This window comes from Cervus canadensis, chromosome 6 (genome assembly GCF_019320065.1).
Source record: "Cervus canadensis isolate Bull #8, Minnesota chromosome 6, ASM1932006v1, whole genome shotgun sequence".
NCBI lineage: Eukaryota > Metazoa > Chordata > Mammalia > Artiodactyla > Cervidae > Cervus > Cervus canadensis.
Genome location: NC_057391.1, coordinates 26,428,916 through 26,434,915, shown reverse-complemented (window position 1 = coordinate 26,434,915; position 6,000 = coordinate 26,428,916). Strand labels below are relative to the sequence as shown.

The window sequence follows — 6,000 nt, the reverse complement described above, 5'->3', positions numbered from 1 at the left end:
AACTGAAGAAAGTAGGGATAACCACTAGACCATTCAGGTATGACCTAAAACAAATCCCTCATGACTATACAGTGGAAGTGAGAAATAGATTTAAGGGACTAGATCTGATAGACAGAGAGTCTGATGAACTATGGATGGAGGTTCGTGACATTGTACAGGAGACAGGGATTAAGACCATCCCCATGGAAAAGAAATACAAAAAGGCAAAATGGTTGTCTGAGGAGGCCTTACAAATAACTGTGAAAAGAAGAGAAGCAAAAAGGAAAGATATTCCCATTTGAATGCAGAGTTCCAAAGAATAGCCAGGAGAGATAAGAAAGCCTTCCTCAGGGATCAGTGCAAAGAAATAGAGGAAAACAATAGAATGGGAAAGACTAGAGATCTCTTCAAGAAAATTAGAGATACCAAGGGAACATTTCATGCAAAAATGGGCTCAATAAAGGACAGAAATGGTATGGACTTAACAGAAGCAGAAGATATTAAGAAGAGGTGGCAAGAATACACAGAAGAACTGTAGAAAAAAGATCTTTATGACCCATATAATCATGATGGTATGATTACTCACCTATAGCCAGACATCCTGGAATGCCTTAGGAATCGAGTGGGCCTTAGGAAGCATCACTATGAACAAAGCTAGTGGATGCGATGGAATTCCAGTTGAGCTATTTCAAATCCTGAAAGATGATGCTGTGAAAGTGCTGCACTCAATATGCCAGCAAATTTGGAAAACTCAGCAGTGGCCACAGGACTAGAAAAGGTCAATTTTCATTCCAGTCCCTAAGAAAGGCAATCCCAAAGAATGCTCAAACTACCGCACAATTGCACTCATCTCACACACTAGGAGACAGTAGGCAATAGGAATGAAGTAAGATAAGACAAAAGGTGGAGGGGAGAACTCAATGGTGGAGACATTTTGAAAGCCAGGCAGAGACCTTTTGACTTATTTGGTAAAAAGAAGGAAAACCTTCTGTGCTCCTATGTAGATTATTTCCTGGGGACCCAGGAGATCCATAATGCCCACCCAAGGACAGAGGCTGGGTCTGAAAGGTCTTACTGTTTCTTATTATTATGCCCTCCAAGCCTACTGCTTTCTTCCCTTTAGTGCCTCTCTTTTTATTATAGATAGAAGCTATTATTACTTGATAGTGACTGAGTTAAGTCTGCTGTTAGTCCTATGAAAAAGGAAAAAAATTATGATTGTGTTTCAGTGAAGCAAGGTTCAAACAAGTTGAGAATGTTACCAAAAATAACCCTCATAAATTTATTTATTGTTTGTTTTCATTTTTATTGGAGTGTGGTTGCTTTACACTGTGGTGTCCATTTCTGCGGTACAGCAACATGAATCAGCTGGACTGATTCATATATATTCATGTATACATATATCCCCTCTGAACTGAATTTCCTTCCCATTTAGGTCACGGCTAAGCAGCGAGTAGAGTTCTCTATGCTATATAGTTAGGTTCTCATTGGGTATCTATTTTGTACGTAGTATCAACAGTATGTATATATGTCAATCCCGATCTCCTAATTCATCCCACGCCCCTTTTCCCCCTTGGTATCCATACATTTGTTCTCTATGTCTTGATTTTTACTTTGTAAATAAATCATCTATACCATTTTTCTAGATTCTACTTATATGAGTTAGTACACAATATTTTTAAAACTCCCCAAACATCAAAGTTGTTGTATTTTCTCTTTCAAAAAAATCAATCATTTTCCTTGCTGGGGTGGAGAAAATAATGATGATGGCAGTGTGCCCTCTTGGAACTGGCCAATTTGCTGAAAGAGAAAGCAAGAATAGTGCAATGAGAAAGCAAGCAAGAGAGAAGAATGCATCTGTAGAGTAAAAGTCCAGTTTTGGATTTTAGAACTGGATTCATTCTATGTCATGACAAGGAAGGTTCATTAGAATGTGTTACCAAAACAGAGGGGCAATCATTAGGTCAAGGTATTCATTTTGAATTTGGAAAACTCAGCAGTGGCCACAGGACTGTAAAAGGTCAGTTTTCATTCCAATCCCTAAGAAAGGCAATGCCAAAGAATGTTCAAACCACCGCACAATTGCACTCATCTCACATACTAGTATAGTAATGCTCAAAATTCTCCAAGCCAGGCTTCAACAATATGTGAACCGTGAACTTCCAGATGTTCAAGCTGGTTTTAGAAAAGGCAGAGGAACCAGAGATCAAATTGCCAACATCTGCTGGATCATCGTAAAAGCAAGAGAGTTTCAGAAAAAAACATCTATTTCTGCTTTATTAACTATGCCAAAGCCTTTGACTGTGTGGATCACAGTTAACTGGAAAATCTTAAAGAGATGGGAATACCAGACCACTTGACCTGCCTCTTGAGAACTCTGTACACAGGTCAGGAAGCAACAGTTAGAACTGGACATGGAACAACAGACTGGTTCCAAATAGGAAAAGGAGTACATCAAGGCTGTATATTGTCACCCTGCTTATTTAACCTACATGCAGAGTACATCATGAGAAACGCTGGGCTGGATGAAGCACAAGCTGGAATCAAGATTGGTGGGAGAAATGTCAATAACCTCGGATATGCAGATGGCACCACCCTTATGGTAGAAAGCAAAGAAGAACTAAAGAGCGTCTTGATGAAAGTGAAAGAGGAGAGTGAAAAAGTTGGCTTAAAGCTCAACATTCAGAAAACAAAGATCATGGCATCTGGTCCCATTACTTCATGGCAAATAGATGGGGAAACAGTGGAAACAGTGGCAGACTTTATTTTTGGGGGGCTCCAAAATCACTGCAGATGGTGACTGCAACCATGAAATAAAGAGACGCTTATTCCTTGGATGAAAAGTTATGACCAACCTAGATAGCATGTTAAAAAGCAGAGACATTACTTTGCTGACAAAGGTCTGTCTAGTCAAGGCTCTGGTTTTTCCAGTGGTCATGTATGGATGTGAGAGTTGGACTATAAAGAAAGCTGAGTGCCAAAGAATTGATGCTTTTGAACTGTGATGTTGGAGAAGACTCTTGAGAGTCCCTTGGACTGCAAGGAGATCCAACCAGTCCATCCTAAAGGAGATCAGTCCTGGGTGTTCATTGGAAGGACCGATCTTGAAGCTGAAACTCCAATCATTTGGCCACCTGATGCGAAGAGCTGGTTCATTTGAAAAGACCCTGATGCTGGGAAAAATTGAAGGCAGGAGGAGAAGGGGATGCCAGAGGATGAGATGGTTGGATGGCATCACTGACTCAATGGACATGAGTTTGAGTAAACTCCGGGAGTTGGTGATGGATAGGGAGTTGGTGTGCTGCAGTCCATGGGGTCGCAAGGAGTCGGACACGACTGAGCAACTGAACTGAACTGATTCATTTCTAATAGACTGTCCACAAGATCCTTGAAATTACTTGAGATGATGAGTAAAGCAGAGTGGAGAAAGGCTGTGGGCTTGCCTGTCAGGTGTCAGCTCCATTATTACAATATTAACAGATCACCTCTTACAAGACCTGGTGTACTTCATGATATCCTGGAAGAATTCTTTGCCCTTGGAAGGTACTCAATAAATGTGAGTTGAGTTCACACAAAAGTGTTTATCAAATTACCTGATTGTTATTAAGAGTCAGATAAAGGATGGGAGAAGTAACTAGTCTGTTGATAGACTGCCAAAGAAGATGTGGAGATTGGCTATCATGTGTCTCAAAATAGAAGATTTTTGGCATCTGAGTAGAAGAGTAATCATCTGCATTGGCACTGAGGATTGTGAGGGGAGCTCGAGCTTCTGGAAGAAAAGATAACAAAAGTGGGAGAATTTGCAGCCTTCAGTTAAAGGGGCTTCCTCGGAAATAGCATTTTCTGGAAATCCCCAGCTTTGCTTTCAAGCAAAGGGATAAAGGAAGGGAGCTAACAAGAGGGGAGAAAGCATGTATCAGTATAAGGATTAGTAAACTAGATAGAGTTGGTAATGGCCTAGAGGGGGTTGTGTAACGTGTTTCACTAGGGAGTGGGAGAATTAATGAAATGGGTTAAATTAACTCATCTCATGATTCCAAATGGTGCAAAGATTTCTGCATCAAGCACTCTCTGGTTCCAGACGTCTGTCTGTTGAAGGTTTGTGGTGCTCATAGCTGCTGTCTGGAGGGAAGGCAGGTAGAGGCTGCCGTGCCAAGTGGCATCTACAGCCAGGTCCGTCCACAGTGTACAGTTCCAGACAGCAGGTGGGAAAAAGTGAACGTGTTTGGAGAAGGGTAAGTTGGCCCCAAGTCTCACAGTCACGTGTATCCCCCAGAATGCTGACTTGGATGGTGCCTGTATGTGAGTTCTTTTCGGGAAGTGGTTAGTGAGCTAGGGCAGTTCCTTTATTTCATGAGTTGATTGGTAGCCTAGGTTATGAGGATGTGAATTATAGCACAGGTCAATTTCAGAAGACAGATAGACCCCCAGGGCAGCTAGTGCCAAATGGTTTGGGCACTTGAGAGTAGAAAGAACTTGGGAAAGGAGATCATGGAAAGAGATTCTTTAAGACACATGTTATAAAGAAAACTTTGTTGACTTTCCCTTTGTTTGTGAGAAATCTGGTCCATAGATCGAGTTCTGAGATTTCCAAATGCCTGTTTCCACTGGCGAATGGTACGCGGGTGGGAGATACTTAAATTATTTCTCAACAAGGGGTCTTCTTGACGCTTTGGATGGAAAATTATGTGTTTTGAGGACTGCCTCTTGCAGTACAGACCATTTAACTCCCATGTCCCTGTTTTGTGTCACCTTTCTGAAGTTTTTGACAACTCAGAATCCTCCCCCATTCCCTGTGCCCCCCCAGGGGGATGGTAATGGCCCTGGGATCTAGGGGAGACTCTGCCTGGGGAAAAACTTCATTTTTTTCAGAGATCCCCCTGAGCCCACATTTCGAGAGAAGTGATATTCTGGAGTTCTCTCCTGTCTCAGCTCAAATGAAGACTGAATTCTGAAGCAGAGACTTGAATTTATTACTGACTCGATTTAGTGATGAACAGTGACATTTCAGGGATAGCGAAAGTATGGAGCCTTTTTTATTCCCTCAATGTTCACCTGATATGTCTGTGATTTGTGACGTCTCAAATTTCCCTATCGCCCCTGGCCAATCCCTGGGCATTGCAGACCTCTTTGTGGGGGTTGGTCCTATTGAATCTCTTCATGTTCCCACCACATAGAGGATTTCATTTTTCCATGTGACTAGATGTGTTGTAGGCACAGTGGAAGAAAAATCATGTCTATTTAGCGTGCCTTTCCAATACTGGAGAATAGGATTGACGCTAACACAAGGGGATCTGGGAGTGAGATGGGGAACAGGAGAGCAAGCGCTGAGAAGAAGCATTTCCACCTGGCGCTCCTCTGGTTCCCCCTTTAATTCAGCCATGCCTGGAAGTCGTCTTTGGTGTTTGAAACCCGAGGTCAAGTGGTGGTGGCGAGAGAGCATGTGGACTGACAGGTTGGAGGAGCAAGGATGGAGAGATGGGTAAGGAAGAGGTTTGCCTCTCATCCTCAGGCAGGGTTGTGCAGGGGGTGATCATGTTCCTGTAAATGGAAGTCAGCCTCATTTCTGAACCATCAAGCAGAGGAATGCCACTCCAACAAGGTGTTTGCAATTGGAGGAGGGCTGCTTTTGAGGCTGCCGCCTAGGAGGAAGGTCCCCTCCTTGGGAGTTCAGAGTGGCTCTTCTATTTGTTGACTCCTCCTTCCAGCCTGGATCCTCAAGGCTTCTCTCTGTCTTCCTTCCCTTTTAGTCTTCCTTAGATGCATATCTAAAAGGCATCCCCTTTCCCATATAGATTATTACAGAATATTGAGTAGAGTTCCCTGTGCTATATATGTTTATGTTTAGCTGAGTCACTTCGGTGTACACCTGAAACTAACACCACATTGTCAGTCAACGATAACTCAGTATAAAAAGAGAAGTTAAAATTAAAGGCATCTGCTGGTACCCTCCACAGCCTCCTCTGTCATCTCCGGCATATGCGTTTCCACTGCATACATCCCTCTCCTCCAACAAAACAT

At 42.6% G+C, this 6,000-nt stretch overlaps 1 protein-coding gene across 8 annotated transcripts in view; it reads left to right on the top strand.

The window, feature by feature from the left end:
* The window catches only part of RYR3 (ryanodine receptor 3), a 547,151-nt gene that overhangs the window by 173,983 nt on the left and 367,168 nt on the right, over positions 1-6,000 (top strand). The gene's annotated exons all lie outside the window — the stretch shown is intronic.